Here is a 17,932-nt window from a genome sequence, read left to right on the forward strand (position 1 = left end):
CTGTCTATCTGTCTATCTGCCTATCTGTCTGTGATCTGTCTATCTGTCTGTGATCTGTCTATCTGTCAATCTGTCTATCCGTCTGTCTATCTGTCTATCTGTCTATCTGTCTATCTGTCTATCTGTCTATCTGTCTATCTGTCTATCTGTCTATCTGTCTATCTGTCTATCTGTCTATCTGTCTATCTGTCTATCTGTCTATCTGTCTATCTGTCTATCTGTCTATCTGTCTATCTGTCTATCTGTCTATCTGTCTATCTGCCTATCTGTCTGTGATCTGTCTATCTGTCTGTGATCTGTCTATCTGTCAATCTGTCTATCCGTCTGTCTATCTGTCTATCTGTCTATCTGTCTATCTGTCTATCTGTCTATCTGTCTATCTGTCTATCTGTCTATCTGTCTATCTGTCTATCTGTCTATCTGTCTATCTGTCTATCTGTCTATCTGTCTATCTGTCTATCTGTCTATCTGTCTATCTGTCTATCTGTCTATCTGTCTATCTGTCTATCTGTCTATCTGTCTATCTGTCTATCTGTCTATCTGTCTATCTGTCTATCTGTCTATCTGTCTATCTGTCTATCTGTCTATCTGCCTATCTGTCTGTGATCTGTCTATCTGTCTGTGATCTGTCTATCTGTCAATCTGTCTATCCGTCTGTCTATCTGTCTATCTGTCTATCTGTCTATCTGTCTATCTGTCTATCTGTCTATCTGTCTATCTGTCTATCTGTCTATCTGTCTATCTGTCTATCTGTCTATCTGTCTATCTGTCTATCTGTCTATCTGTCTATCTGTCTATCTGTCTATCTGTCTATCTGTCTATCTGTCTATCTGTCTATCTGTCTATCTGTCTATCTGTCTATCTGTCTATCTGTCTATCTGTCTATCTCTCTATCTGTCTATCTGCCTATCTGTCTGTGATCTGTCTATCTGTCTGTGATCTGTCTATCTGTCAATCTGTCTATCCGTCTGTCTATCTGTCTATCTGTCTATCTGTCTATCTGTCTATCTGTCTATCTGTCTATCTGTCTATCTGTCTATCTGTCTATCTGTCTATCTGTCTATCTGTCTATCTGTCTATCTGTCTATCTGTCTATCTGTCTATCTGTCTATCTGTCTATCTGTCTATCTGCCTATCTGCCTATCTGTCTGTGATCTGTCTATCTGCCTATCTGTCTGTGATCTGTCTATCTGTCTGTGATCTGTCTATCTGTCAATCTGTCTATCCGTCTGTCTATCTGTCTATCTGTCTATCTGTCTATCTGTCTATCTGTCTTTCTGTCTATCTGTCTATCTGTCTATCTGTCTATCTGTCTATCTGTCTATCTGTCTATCTGTCTATCTGTATATCTGTCTATCTGTCTATCTGTCTATCTGTCTATCTGTCTATCTGTCTATCTGTCTATCTGTCTATCTGTCTATCTGTCTATCTGTCTATCTGTCTATCTGTCTATCTGTCTATCTGTCTATCTGTCTATCTGTCTATCTGTCTATCTGTCTATCTGTCTATCTGTCTATCTGTCTATCTGTCTATCTGTCTATCTGTCTATCTGTCTATCTGTCTATCTGTCTATCTGTCTATCTGTCTATCTGTCTATCTGTCTATCTGTCTATCTGTCTATCTGTCTATCTGTCTATCTGTCTATCTGTCTATCTGTCTATCTGTCTATCTGTCTATCTGTCTATCTGTCTATCTGTCTATCTGTCTATCTGTCTATCTGTCTATCTGTCTATCTGTCTATCTGTCTATCTGTCTATCTGTCTATCTGTCTATCTGTCTATCTGTCTATCTGTCTATCTGTCTATCTGTCTATCTGTCTATCTGTCTATCTGTCTATATGTCTATCTGTCTATCTGTATATCTGTCTATCTGTATATCTGTATATCTGTATATCTGTCTATCTGTCTATCTGTCTATCTGTCTATCTGTCTATCTGTCTATCTGTCTATCTGTCTATCTGTCTATCTGTCTATCTGTCTATCTGTCTATCTGTCTATCTGTCTATCTGTCTATCTGTCTATCTGTCTATCTGTCTATCTGTCTATCTGTCTATCTGTCTATCTGTCTATCTGTCTATCTGTCTATCTGTCTATCTGTCTATCTGTCTATCTGTCTATCTGTCTATCTGTCTATCTGTCTATCTGTCTATCTGTCTATCTGTCTATCTGTCCATCTGTCTATCTGTCTATCTGTCTATCTGTCTATCTGTCTATCTGTCTATCTGTCTATCTGTCTATCTGTCTATCTGTCTATCTGTCTATCTGTCTATCTGTCTATCTGTCTATCTGTCTATCTGTCTATCTGTCTATCTGTCTATCTGTCTATCTGTCTATCTGTCTATCTGTCTATCTGTCTATCTGTCTATCTGTCTATCTGTCTATCTGCCTATCTGTCTGTGATCTGTCTATCTGTCTGTGATCTGTCTATCTGTCAATCTGTCTATCCGTCTGTCTATCTGTCTATCTGTCTATCTGTCTATCTGTCTATCTGTCTATCTGTCTATCTGTCTATCTGTCTATCTGTCTATCTGTCTATCTGTCTATCTGTCTATCTGTCTATCTGTCTATCTGTCTATCTGTCTATCTGTCTATCTGTCTATCTGTCTATCTGTCTATCTGTCTATCTGTCTATCTGTCTATCTGTCTATCTGTCTCTCTGTCTATCTGTCTATCTGTCTATCTGTCTATCTGTCTATCTGTCTATCTGTCTATCTGTCAACCTGTCTATCTGTCTATCTGTCTATCTGCCTATCTGTCTGTGATCTGTCTATCTGTCTGTGATCTGTCTATCTGTCAATCTGTCTATCCGTCTGTCTATCTGTCTATCTGTCTATCTGCCTATCTGTCTATCTGTCTATCTGTCTATCTGTCTATCTGTCTATCTGTCTATCTGTCTATCTGTCTATCTGTCTATCTGTCTATCTGTCTATCTGTCTATCTGTCTATCTGTCTATCTGTCTATCTGTCTATCTGTCTATCTGTCTATCTGTCTATCTGTCTATCTGTCTATCTGTCTATCTGTCTATCTGTCTATCTGTCTATCTGTCTATCTGTCTATCTGTCTATCTGTCTATCTGTCTATCTGTCTATCTGTCTATCTGTCTATCTGTCTATCTGTCTATCTGTCTTTCTGTCTATCTGTCTCTCTGTCTATCTGTCTATCTGTCTATCTGTCTATCTGTCTATCTGTCTATCTGTCTATCTGTCTATCTGTCTATCTGTCTATATGTATATCTGTCTATCTGTCTATCTGTCTATCTGTCTATCTGTCTATCTGTCTATCTGTCTATCTGTCTATCTGTCTATCTGTCTATCTGTCTATCTGTCTATCTGTCTATCTGTCTATCTGTCTATCTGTCTATCTGTCTATCTGTCTATCTGTCTATCTGTCTATCTGTCTATCTGTCTATCTGTCTATCTGTCTATCTGTCTATCTGTCTATCTGTCTATCTGTCTATCTGTCTATCTGTCTATCTGTCTATCTGTCTATCTGTCTATCTGTCTATCTGTCTATCTGTCTATCTGTCTATCTGTCTATCTGTCTATCTGTCTATCTGTCTATCTGTCTATCTGTCTATCTGTCTATCTTTCTATCTTTCTATCTGTCTATCTGTCTATCTGTCTATCTGTCTATCTGTCTATCTGTCTATCTGTCTATCTGTCTATTTGTCTATCTGTCTATCTGTCTATCTGTCTATCTGTCTATCTGTCTATCTGTCTATCTGTCTATCTGTCTATCTGTCTATCTGTCTATCTGTCTATCTGTCTATCTGTCTATCTGTCTATCTGTCTATCTGTCTATCTGTCTATCTGTCTATCTGTCTATCTGTCTATCTGTCTATCTGTCTATCTGTCTATCTGTCTATCTGTCTATCTGTCTATCTGTCTATCTGTCTATCTGTCTATCTGTCTATCTGTCTATCTGTCTATCTGTCTATCTGTCTATCTGTCTATCTGTCTATCTGTCTATCTGTCTATCTGTCTATCTGTCTATCTGTCTATCTGTCTATCTGTCTATCTGTCTATCTGTCTATCTGTCTATCTGTCTATCTGTCTATCTGTCTATCTGTCTATCTGTCTATCTGTCTATCTGTCTATCTGTCTATCTGCCTATCTGTCTGTGATCTGTCTATCTGTCTGTGATCTGTCTATCTGTCAATCTGTCTATCCGTCTGTCTATCTGTCTATCTGTCTATCTGTCTATCTGTCTATCTGTCTATCTGTCTATCTGTCTATCTGTCTATCTGTCTATCTGTCTATCTGTCTATCTGTCTATCTGTCTATCTGTCTATCTGTCTATCTGTCTATCTGTCTATCTGTCTATCTGTCTATCTGTCTATCTGTCTATCTGCCTATCTGTCTGTGATCTGTCTATCTGTCTGTGATCTGTCTATCTGTCAATCTGTCTATCCGTCTGTCTATCTGTCTATCTGTCTATCTGTCTATCTGTCTATCTGTCTATCTGTCTATCTGTCTATCTGTCTATCTGTCTATCTGTCTATCTGTCTATCTGTCTATCTGTCTATCTGTCTATCTGTCTATCTGTCTATCTGTCTATCTGTCTATCTGTCTATCTGTCTATCTGTCTATCTGTCTATCTGTCTATCTGTCTATCTGTCTATCTGTCTATCTGTCTATCTGCCTATCTGTCTGTGATCTGTCTATCTGTCTGTGATCTGTCTATCTGTCAATCTGTCTATCCGTCTGTCTATCTGTCTATCTGTCTATCTGTCTATCTGTCTATCTGTCTATCTGTCTATCTGTCTATCTGTCTATCTGTCTATCTGTCTATCTGTCTATCTGTCTATCTGTCTATCTGTCTATCTGTCTATCTGTCTATCTGTCTATCTGTCTATCTGTCTATCTGTCTATCTGTCTATCTGTCTATCTGTCTATCTGTCTATCTGTCTATCTGTCTATCTGTCTATCTGTCTATCTGTCTATCTGTCTATCTGTCTATCTGTCTATCTGTCTATCGGTCTATCTGTCTATCTGTCTATCTGTCTATCTGTCTATCTGTCTATCTGTCTATCTGTCTATCTGTCTATCTGTCTATCTGTCTATCTGTCTATCTGTCTATCTGTCTATCTGTCTATTTGTCTATTTGTCTATCTGTCTATCTGTCTTTCTGTCTATCTGTCTATCTGTCTATCTGTCTATCTGTCTATCTGTCTATCTGTCTATCTGTCTATCTGTCTATCTGTCTATCTGTCTATCTGTCTATCTGTCTATCTTTCTATCTGTCTATCTGTCTATCTGTCTATCTGTCTATCTGTCTATCTGTCTATCTGTCTATCTGTCTATCTGTCTATCTGTCTATCTGTCTATCTGTCTATCTGTCTATCTGTCTATCTGTCTATCTGTCTATCTGTCTATCTGTCTATCTGTCTATCTGTCTATCTGTCTATCTGTCTATCTGTCTATCTGTCTATCTGTCTATCTGTCTATCTGTCTATCTGTCTATCTGTCTATCTGTCTATCTGTCTATCTGTCTATCTGTCTATCTGTCTATCTGTCTATCTGTCTATCTGTCTATCTGTCTATCTGTCTATCTGTCTATCTGTCTATCTGTCTATCTGTCTATCTGTCTATCTGTCTATCTGTCTATCTGTCTATCTGTCTATCTGTCTATCTGTCTATCTGTCTATCTGTCTATCTGTCTATCTGTCTATCTGTCTATCTGTCTATCTGTCTATCTGTCTATCTGTCTATCTGTCTATCTGTCTATCTGTCTATCTGTCTATCTGTCTATCTGTCTATCTGTCTATCTGTCTATCTGTCTATCTGTCTATCTGTCTATCTGTCTATCTGTCTATCTGTCTATCTGTCTATCTGTCTATCTGTCTATCTGTCTATCTGTCTATCTGTCTATCTGTCTATCTGTCTATCTGTCTATCTGTCTATCTGTCTATCTGTCTATCTGTCTATCTGTCTATCTGTCTATATGTCTATCTGTCTATCTGTATATCTGTCTATCTGTATATCTGTATATCTGTCTATCTGTCTATCTGTCTATCTGTCTATCTGTCTATCTGTCTATCTGTCTATCTGTCTATCTGTCTATCTGTCTATCTGTCTATCTGTCTATCTGTCTATCTGTCTATCTGTCTATCTGTCTATCTGTCTATCTGTCTATCTGTCTATCTGTCTATCTGTCTATCTGTCTATCTGTCTATCTGTCTATCTGTCTATCTGTCTATCTGTCTATCTGTCTATCTGTCTATCTGTCTATCTGTCTATCTGTCTATCTGCCTATCTGTCTGTGATCTGTCTATCTGTCTGTGATCTGTCTATCTGTCAATCTGTCTATCCGTCTGTCTATCTGTCTATCTGTCTATCTGTCTATCTGTCTATCTGTCTATCTGTCTATCTGTCTATCTGTCTATCTGTCTATCTGTCTATCTGTCTATCTGTCTATCTGTCTATCTGTCTATCTGTCTATCTGTCTATCTGTCTATCTGTCTATCTGTCTATCTGTCTATCTGTCTATCTGTCTATCTGTCTCTCTGTCTATCTGTCTATCTGTCTATCTGTCTATCTGTCTATCTGTCTATCTGTCTATCTGTCTATCTGTCTATCTGTCTATCTGTCTATCTGCCTATCTGTCTGTGATCTGTCTATCTGTCTGTGATCTGTCTATCTGTCAATCTGTCTATCCGTCTGTCTATCTGTCTATCTGTCTATCTGCCTATCTGTCTATCTGTCTATCTGTCTATCTGTCTATCTGTCTATCTGTCTATCTGTCTATCTGTCTATCTGTCTATCTGTCTATCTGTCTATCTGTCTATCTGTCTATCTGTCTATCTGTCTATCTGTCTATCTGTCTATCTGTCTATCTGTCTATCTGTCTATCTGTCTATCTGTCTATCTGTCTATCTGTCTATCTGTCTATCTGTCTATCTGTCTATCTGTCTATCTGTCTATCTGTCTATCTGTCTATCTGTCTATCTGTCTATCTGTCTATCTGTCTATCTGTCTATCTGTCTATCTGTCTATCTGTCTATCTGTCTATCTGTCTATCTGTCTATCTGTCTATCTGTCTATCTGTCTATCTGTCTATCTGTCTATCTGTCTATCTGTCTATCCGTCTATCTGTCTATCTGTCTATCTGTCTATCTGTCTATCTGTCTATCTGTCTATCTGTCTATCTGTCTATCTGTCTATCTGTCTATCTGTCTATCTGTCTATCTGTCTATCTGTCTATCTGTCTATCTGTCTATCTGTCTATCTGTCTATCTGTCTATATGTATATCTGTCTATCTGTCTATCTGTCTATCTGTCTATCTGTCTATCTGTCTATCTGTCTATCTGTCTATCTGTCTATCTGTCTATCTGTCTATCTGTCTATCTGTCTATCTGTCTATCTGTCTATCTGTCTATCTGTCTATCTGTCTATCTGTCTATTTGTCTATCTGTCTATCTGTCTATCTGTCTCTCTGTCTATCTGTCTATCTGTCTATCTGTCTATCTGTCTATCTGTCTATCTGTCTATCTGTCTATCTGTCTATATGTATATCTGTCTATCTGTCTATCTGTCTATCTGTCTATCTGTCTATCTGTCTATCTGTCTATCTGTCTATCTGTCTATCTGTCTATCTGTCTACCTGTCTATCTGTCTATCTGTCTATCTGTCTATCTGTCTATCTGTCTATCTGTCTATCTTTCTATCTTTCTATCTGTCTATCTGTCTATCTGTCTATCTGTCTATCTGTCTATCTGTCTATCTGTCTATCTGTCTATTTGTCTATCTGTCTATCTGTCTATCTGTCTATCTGTCTATCTGTCTATCTGTCTATCTGTCTATCTGTCTATCTGTCTATCTGTCTATCTGTCTATCTGTCTATCTGTCTATCTGTCTATCTGTCTATCTGTCTATCTGTCTATCTGTCTATCTGTCTATCTGTCTATCTGTCTATCTGTCTATCTGTCTATCTGTCTATCTGTCTATCTGTCTATCTGTCTATCTGTCTATCTGTCTATCTGTCTATCTGTCTATCTGTCTATCTGTCTATCTGTCTATCTGTCTATCTGTCTATCTGTCTATCTGTCTATCTGTCTATCTGTCTATCTGTCTATCTGTCTATCTGTCTATCTGTCTATCTGTCTATCTGTCTATCTGTCTATCTGTCTATCTGTCTATCTGTCTATCTGTCTATCTGTCTATCTGCCTATCTGTCTGTGATCTGTCTATCTGTCTGTGATCTGTCTATCTGTCAATCTGTCTATCCGTCTGTCTATCTGTCTATCTGTCTATCTGTCTATCTGTCTATCTGTCTATCTGTCTATCTGTCTATCTGTCTATCTGTCTATCTGTCTATCTGTCTATCTGTCTATCTGTCTATCTGTCTATCTGTCTATCTGTCTATCTGTCTATCTGTCTATCTGTCTATCTGTCTATCTGCCTATCTGTCTGTGATCTGTCTATCTGTCTGTGATCTGTCTATCTGTCAATCTGTCTATCCGTCTGTCTATCTGTCTATCTGTCTATCTGTCTATCTGTCTATCTGTCTATCTGTCTATCTGTCTATCTGTCTATCTGTCTATCTGTCTATCTGTCTATCTGTCTATCTGTCTATCTGTCTATCTGTCTATCTGTCTATCTGTCTATCTGTCTATCTGTCTATCTGTCTATCTGTCTATCTGTCTATCTGTCTATCTGTCTATCTGTCTATCTGTCTATCTGTCTATCTGTCTATCTGTCTATCTGTCTATCTGTCTATCTGCCTATCTGTCTGTGATCTGTCTATCTGTCTGTGATCTGTCTATCTGTCAATCTGTCTATCCGTCTGTCTATCTGTCTATCTGTCTATCTGTCTATCTGTCTATCTGTCTATCTGTCTATCTGTCTATCTGTCTATCTGTCTATCTGTCTATCTGTCTATCTGTCTATCTGTCTATCTGTCTATCTGTCTATCTGTCTATCTGTCTATCTGTCTATCTGTCTATCTGTCTATCTGTCTATCTGTCTATCTGTCTATCTGTCTATCTGTCTATCTGTCTATCTGTCTATCTGTCTATCTGTCTATCTGTCTATCTGTCTATCTGTCTATCTGTCTATCTGTCTATCTGTCTATCTGTCTATCTGTCTATCTGTCTATCTGTCTATCTGTCTATCTGTCTATCTGTCTATCTGTCTATTTGTCTATCTGTCTATCTGTCTATCTGTCTATCTGTCTATCTGTCTATCTGTCTATCTGTCTATCTGTCTATCTGTCTATCTGTCTATCTGTCTATCTTTCTATCTGTCTATCTGTCTATCTGTCTATCTGTCTATCTGTCTATCTGTCTATCTGTCTATTTGTCTATCTGTCTATCTGTCTATCTGTCTATCTGTCTATCTGTCTATCTGTCTATCTGTCTATCTGTCTATCTGTCTATCTGTCTATCTGTCTATCTGTCTATCTGTCTATCTGTCTATCTGTCTATCTGTCTATCTGTCTATCTGTCTATCTGTCTATCTGTCTATCTGTCTATCTGTCTATCTGTCTATCTGTCTATCTGTCTATCTGTCTATCTGCCTATCTGTCTGTGATCTGTCTATCTGTCTGTGATCTGTCTATCTGTCAATCTGTCTATCCGTCTGTCTATCTGTCTATCTGTCTATCTGTCTATCTGTCTATCTGTCTATCTGTCTATCTGTCTATCTGTCTATCTGTCTATCTGTCTATCTGTCTATCTGTCTATCTGTCTATCTGTCTATCTGTCTATCTGTCTATCTGTCTATCTGTCTATCTGTCTATCTGTCTATCTGTCTCTCTGTCTATCTGTCTATCTGTCTATCTGTCTATCTGTCTATCTGTCTATCTGTCTATCTGTCTATCTGTCTATCTGTCTATCTGTCTATCTGTCTATCTGCCTATCTGTCTGTGATCTGTCTATCTGTCTGTGATCTGTCTATCTGTCAATCTGTCTATCCGTCTGTCTATCTGTCTATCTGTCTATCTGCCTATCTGTCTATCTGTCTATCTGTCTATCTGTCTATCTGTCTATCTGTCTATCTGTCTATCTGTCTATCTGTCTATCTGTCTATCTGTCTATCTGTCTATCTGTCTATCTGTCTATCTGTCTATCTGTCTATCTGTCTATCTGTCTATCTGTCTATCTGTCTATCTGTCTATCTGTCTATCTGTCTATCTGTCTATCTGTCTATCTGTCTATCTGTCTATCTGTCTATCTGTCTATCTGTCTATCTGTCTATCTGTCTATCTGTCTATCTGTCTATCTGTCTATCTGTCTATCTGTCTATCTGTCTATCTGTCTATCTGTCTATCTGTCTATCTGTCTATCTGTCTATCTGTCTATCCGTCTATCTGTCTATCCGTCTATCTGTCTATCTGTCTATCTGTCTATCTGTCTATCTGTCTATCTGTCTATCTGTCTATCTGTCTATCTGTCTATCTGTCTATCTGTCTATCTGTCTATCTGTCTATCTGTCTATCTGTCTATCTGTCTATCTGTCTATCTGTCTATCTGTCTATATGTATATCTGTCTATCTGTCTATCTGTCTATCTGTCTATCTGTCTATCTGTCTATCTGTCTATCTGTCTATCTGTCTATCTGTCTATCTGTCTATCTGTCTATCTGTCTATCTGTCTATCTGTCTATCTGTCTATCTGTCTATTTGTCTATCTGTCTATCTGTCTATCTGTCTATCTGTCTATCTGTCTATCTGTCTATCTGTCTATCTGTCTATCTGTCTATCTGTCTATCTGTCTATCTTTCTATCTGTCTATCTGTCTATCTGTCTATCTGTCTATCTGTCTATCTGTCTATCTGTCTATCTGTCTATTTGTCTATCTGTCTATCTGTCTATCTGTCTATCTGTCTATCTGTCTATCTGTCTATCTGTCTATCTGTCTATCTGTCTATCTGTCTATCTGTCTATCTGTCTATCTGTCTATCTGTCTATCTGTCTATCTGTCTATCTGTCTATCTGTCTATCTGTCTATCTGTCTATCTGTCTATCTGTCTATCTGTCTATCTGTCTCTCTGTCTATCTGTCTATCTGTCTATCTGTCTATCTGTCTATCTGTCTATCTGTCTATCTGTCTATCTGTCTATCTGTCTATCTGTCTATCTGTCTATCTGTCTATCTGTCTATCTGTCTATCTGTCTATCTGTCTATCTGTCTATCTGTCTATCTGTCTATCTGTCTATTTGTCTATTTGTCTATCTGTCTATCTGTCTATCTGTCTATCTGTCTATCTGTCTATCTGTCTATCTGTCTATCTGTCTATCTGTCTATCTGTCTATCTGTCTATCTTTCTATCTGTCTTTCTGTCTATCTGTATATCTGTCTATCTGTCTATCTGTCTATCTGTCTATCTGTCTATCTGTCTATCTGTCTATTTGTCTATCTGTCTATCTGTCTATCTGTCTATCTGTCTATCTGTCTATCTGTCTATCTGTCTATCTGTCTATCTGTCTATCTGTCTATCTGTCTATCTGTCTATCTGTCTATCTGTCTATCTGTCTATCTGTCTATCTGTCTATCTGTCTATCTGTCTATCTGTCTATCTGTCTATCTGTCTATCTGTCTATCTGTCTATCTGTCTATCTGTCTATCTGTCTATCTGTCTATCTGTCTATCTGTCTATCTGTCTATCTGTCTATCTGTCTATCTGTCTATCTGTCTATCTGTCTATCTGTCTATCTGTCTATCTGTCTATCTGTCTATCTGTCTATCTGTCTATCTGTCTATCTGTCTATCTGTCTATCTGTCTATCTGTCTATCTGTCTATCTGTCTATCTGTCTATCTGTCTATCTGTCTATCTGTCTATCTGTCTATCTGTCTATCTGTCTATCTGTCTATCTGTCTATCTGTCTATCTGTCTATCTGTCTATCTGTCTATCTGTCTATCTGTCTATCTGTCTATCTGTCTATCTGTCTATCTGTCTATCTGTCTATCTGTCTATCTGTCTATCTGTATATCTGTCTATCTGTATATCTGTATATCTGTCTATCTGTCTATCTGTCTATCTGTCTATCTGTCTATCTGTCTATCTGTCTATCTGTCTATCTGTCTATCTGTCTATCTGTCTATCTGTCTATCTGTCTATCTGTCTATCTGTCTATCTGTCTATCTGTCTATCTGTCTATCTGTCTATCTGTCTATCTGTCTATCTGTCTATCTGTCTATCTGTCTATCTGTCTATCTGTCTATCTGTCTATCTGTCTATCTGTCTATCTGTCTATCTGTCTATCTGTCTATCTGTCTATCTGTCTATCTGTCTATCTGTCTATCTGTCTATCTGTCTATCTGTCTATCTGTCTATCTGTCTATCTGTCTATCTGTCTATCTGTCTATCTGTCTATCTTTCTATCTTTCTATCTGTCTATCTGTCTATCTGTCTATCTGTCTATCTGTCTATCTGTCTATCTGTCTATCTGTCTATTTGTCTATCTGTCTATCTGTCTATCTGTCTATCTGTCTATCTGTCTATCTGTCTATCTGTCTATCTGTCTATCTGTCTATCTGTCTATCTGTCTATCTGTCTATCTGTCTATCTGTCTATCTGTCTATCTGTCTATCTGTCTATCTGTCTATCTGTCTATCTGTCTATCTGTCTATCTGTCTATCTGTCTATCTGTCTATCTGTCTATCTGTCTATCTGTCTATCTGTCTATCTGTCTATCTGTCTATCTGTCTATCTGTCTATCTGTCTATCTGTCTATCTGTCTATCTGTCTATCTGTCTATCTGTCTATCTGTCTATCTGTCTATCTGTCTATCTGTCTATCTGTCTATCTGTCTATCTGTCTATCTGTCTATCTGTCTATCTGTCTATCTGTCTATCTGTCTATCTGCCTATCTGTCTGTGATCTGTCTATCTGTCTGTGATCTGTCTATCTGTCAATCTGTCTATCCGTCTGTCTATCTGTCTATCTGTCTATCTGTCTATCTGTCTATCTGTCTATCTGTCTATCTGTCTATCTGTCTATCTGTCTATCTGTCTATCTGTCTATCTGTCTATCTGTCTATCTGTCTATCTGTCTATCTGTCTATCTGTCTATCTGTCTATCTGTCTATCTGTCTATCTGTCTATCTGCCTATCTGTCTGTGATCTGTCTATCTGTCTGTGATCTGTCTATCTGTCAATCTGTCTATCCGTCTGTCTATCTGTCTATCTGTCTATCTGTCTATCTTCTATCTGTCTATCTGTCTATCTGTCTATCTGTCTATCTGTCTATCTGTCTATCTGTCTATCTGTCTATCTGTCTATCTGTCTATCTGTCTATCTGTCTATCTGTCTATCTGTCTATCTGTCTATCTGTCTATCTGTCTATCTGTCTATCTGTCTATCTGTCTATCTGTCTATCTGCCTATCTGTCTGTGATCTGTCTATCTGTCTGTGATCTGTCTATCTGTCAATCTGTCTATCCGTCTGTCTATCTGTCTATCTGTCTATCTGTCTATCTGTCTATCTGTCTATCTGTCTATCTGTCTATCTGTCTATCTGTCTATCTGTCTATCTGTCTATCTGTCTATCTGTCTATCTGTCTATCTGTCTATCTGTCTATCTGTCTATCTGTCTATCTGTCTATCTGTCTATCTGTCTATCTGTCTATCTGTCTATCTGTCTATCTGTCTATCTGTCTATCTGTCTATCTGTCTATCTGTCTATCTGTCTATCTGTCTATCTGTCTATCTGTCTATCTGTCTATCTGTCTATCTGTCTACCTGTCTATCTGTCTATCTGTCTATCTGTCTATCTGTCTATTTGTCTATCTGTCTATCTGTCTATCTGTCTATCTGTCTATCTGTCTATCTGTCTATCTGTCTATCTGTCTATCTGTCTATCTGTCTATCTGTCTATCTGTCTATCTGTCTATCTGTCTATCTGTCTATCTGTCTATCTGTCTATCTGTCTATCTGTCTATCTGTCTATCTGTCTATCTGTCTATCTGTCTATCTGTCTATCTGTCTATCTGTCTATCTGTCTATCTGTCTATCTGTCTATCTGTCTATCTGTCTATCTGTCTATCTGTCTATCTGTCTATCTGTCTATCTGTCTATCTGTCTATCTGTCTATCTGTCTATCTGTCTATCTGTCTATCTGTCTATCTGTCTATCTGTCTATCTGTCTATCTGTCTATCTGTCTATCTGTCTATCTGTCTATCTGTCTATCTGTCTATCTGTCTATCTGTCTATCTGTCTATCTGTCTATCCGTCTATCTGTCTATCTGTCTATCTGTCTATCTGTCTATCTGTCTATCTGTCTATCTGTCTATCTGTCTATCTGTCTATCTGTCTATCTGTCTATCTGTCTATCTGTCTATCTGTCTATCTGTCTATCTGTCTATCTGTCTATCTGTCTATATGTATATTCTTTCTATCTGTCTATCTGTCTATCTGCCTATCTGTCTATCTGTCTATCTGTCTATCTGTCTATCTGTCTATCTGTCTATCTGTCTATCTGTCTATCTGTCTATCTGTCTATCTGTCTATCTGTCTATCTGTCTATCTGTCTATCTGTCTATCTGTCTATCTGTCTATCTGTCTATCTGTCTATCTGTCTATCTGTCTATCTGTCTATCTGTCTATCTGTCTATCTGTCTATCTGTCTATCTGTCTATCTGTCTATCTGTCTATCTGTCTATCTGTCTATCTGTCTATCTGTCTATCTGTCTATCTGTCTATCTGTCTATCTGTCTATCTGTCTATCTGTCTATCTGTCTATCTGTCTATCTGTCTATCTGTCTATCTGTCTATCTGTCTATCTGTCTATCTGTCTATCTGTCTATCTGTCTATCTGTCTATCTGTCTATCCGTCTATCTGTCTATCTGTCTATCTGTCTATCTGTCTATCTGTCTATCTGTCTATCTGTCTATCTGTCTATCTGTCTATCTGTCTATCTGTCTATCTGTCTATCTGTCTATCTGTCTATCTGTCTATCTGTCTATCTGTCTATCTGTCTATCTGTCTATATGTATATCTGTCTATCTGTCTATCTGTCTATCTGTCTATCTGTCTATCTGTCTATCTGTCTATCTGTCTATCTGTCTATCTGTCTATCTGTCTATCTGTCTATTTGTCTATCTGTCTATCTGTCTATCTGTCTATCTGTCTATCTGTCTATCTGTCTATCTGTCTATCTGTCTATCTGTCTATCTGTCTATCTGTCTATCTTTCTATCTGTCTATCTGTCTATCTGTCTATCTGTCTATCTGTCTATCTGTCTATCTGTCTATCTGTCTATTTGTCTATCTGTCTATCTGTCTATCTGTCTATCTGTCTATCTGTCTATCTGTCTATCTGTCTATCTGTCTATCTGTCTATCTGTCTATCTGTCTATCTGTCTATCTGTCTATCTGTCTATCTGTCTATCTGTCTATCTGTCTATCTGTCTATCTGTCTATCTGTCTATCTGTCTATCTGTCTATCTGTCTATCTGTCTCTCTGTCTATCTGTCTATCTGTCTATCTGTCTATCTGTCTATCTGTCTATCTGTCTATCTGTCTATCTGTCTATCTGTCTATCTGTCTATCTGTCTATCTGTCTATCTGTCTATCTGTCTATCTGTCTATCTGTCTATCTGTCTATCTGTCTATCTGTCTATTTGTCTATTTGTCTATCTGTCTATCTGTCTATCTGTCTATCTGTCTATCTGTCTATCTGTCTATCTGTCTATCTGTCTATCTGTCTATCTGTCTATCTGTCTATCTTTCTATCTGTCTTTCTGTCTATCTGTATATCTGTCTATCTGTCTATCTGTCTATCTGTCTATCTGTCTATCTGTCTATCTGTCTATTTGTCTATCTGTCTATCTGTCTATCTGTCTATCTGTCTATCTGTCTATCTGTCTATCTGTCTATCTGTCTATCTGTCTATCTGTCTATCTGTCTATCTGTCTATCTGTCTATCTGTCTATCTGTCTATCTGTCTATCTGTCTATCTGTCTATCTGTCTATCTGTCTATCTGTCTATCTGTCTATCTGTCTATCTGTCTATCTGTCTATCTGTCTATCTGTCTATCTGTCTATCTGTCTATCTGTCTATCTGTCTATCTGTCTATCTGTCTATCTGTCTATCTGTCTATCTGTCTATCTGTCTATCTGTCTATCTGTCTATCTGTCTATCTGTCTATCTGTCTATCTGTCTATCTGTCTATCTGTCTATCTGTCTATCTGTCTATCTGTCTATCTGTCTATCTGTCTATCTGTCTATCTGTCTATCTGTCTATCTGTCTATCTGTCTATCTGTCTATCTGTCTATCTGTCTATCTGTCTATCTGTCTATCTGTCTATCTGTCTATCTGTCTATCTGTCTATCTGTCTATCTGTCTATCTGTCTATCTGTCTATCTGTCTATCTGTATATCTGTCTATCTGTATATCTGTATATCTGTCTATCTGTCTATCTGTCTATCTGTCTATCTGTCTATCTGTCTATCTGTCTATCTGTCTATCTGTCTATCTGTCTATCTGTCTATCTGTCTATCTGTCTATCTGTCTATCTGTCTATCTGTCTATCTGTCTATCTGTCTATCTGTCTATCTGTCTATCTGTCTATCTGTCTATCTGTCTATCTGTCTATCTGTCTATCTGTCTATCTGTCTATCTGTCTATCTGTCTATCTGTCTATCTGTCTATCTGTCTATCTGTCTATCTGTCTATCTGTCTATCTGTCTATCTGTCTATCTGTCTATCTGTCTATCTGTCTATCTGTCTATCTGTCTATCTGTCTATCTGTCTATCTTTCTATCTTTCTATCTGTCTATCTGTCTATCTGTCTATCTGTCTATCTGTCTATCTGTCTATCTGTCTATCTGTCTATTTGTCTATCTGTCTATCTGTCTATCTGTCTATCTGTCTATCTGTCTATCTGTCTATCTGTCTATCTGTCTATCTGTCTATCTGTCTATCTGTCTATCTGTCTATCTGTCTATCTGTCTATCTGTCTATCTGTCTATCTGTCTATCTGTCTATCTGTCTATCTGTCTATCTGTCTATCTGTCTATCTGTCTATCTGTCTATCTGTCTATCTGTCTATCTGTCTATCTGTCTATCTGTCTATCTGTCTATCTGTCTATCTGTCTATCTGTCTATCTGTCTATCTGTCTATCTGTCTATCTGTCTATCTGTCTATCTGTCTATCTGTCTATCTGTCTATCTGTCTATCTGTCTATCTGTCTATCTGTCTATCTGTCTATCTGTCTATCTGTCTATCTGTCTATCTGTCTATCTGTCTATCTGCCTATCTGTCTGTGATCTGTCTATCTGTCTGTGATCTGTCTATCTGTCAATCTGTCTATCCGTCTGTCTATCTGTCTATCTGTCTATCTGTCTATCTGTCTATCTGTCTATCTGTCTATCTGTCTATCTGTCTATCTGTCTATCTGTCTATCTGTCTATCTGTCTATCTGTCTATCTGTCTATCTGTCTATCTGTCTATCTGTCTATCTGTCTATCTGTCTATCTGTCTATCTGCCTATCTGTCTGTGATCTGTCTATCTGTCTGTGATCTGTCTATCTGTCAATCTGTCTATCCGTCTGTCTATCTGTCTATCTGTGTCTATCTGTCTATCTGTCTATCTGTCTATCTGTCTATCTGTCTATCTGTCTATCTGTCTATCTGTCTATCTGTCTATCTGTCTATCTGTCTATCTGTCTATCTGTCTATCTGTCTATCTGTCTATCTGTCTATCTGTCTATCTGTCTATCTGTCTATCTGTCTATCTGTCTATCTGTCTATCTGTCTATCTGTCTATCTGCCTATCTGTCTGTGATCTGTCTATCTGTCTGTGATCTGTCTATCTGTCAATCTGTCTATCCGTCTGTCTATCTGTCTATCTGTCTATCTGTCTATCTGTCTATCTGTCTATCTGTCTATCTGTCTATCTGTCTATCTGTCTATCTGTCTATCTGTCTATCTGTCTATCTGTCTATCTGTCTATCTGTCTATCTGTCTATCTGTCTATCTGTCTATC

This window comes from Drosophila suzukii, chromosome X (assembly GCF_043229965.1).
Source record: "Drosophila suzukii chromosome X, CBGP_Dsuzu_IsoJpt1.0, whole genome shotgun sequence".
In the NCBI taxonomy this organism is placed as follows: domain Eukaryota; kingdom Metazoa; phylum Arthropoda; class Insecta; order Diptera; family Drosophilidae; genus Drosophila; species Drosophila suzukii.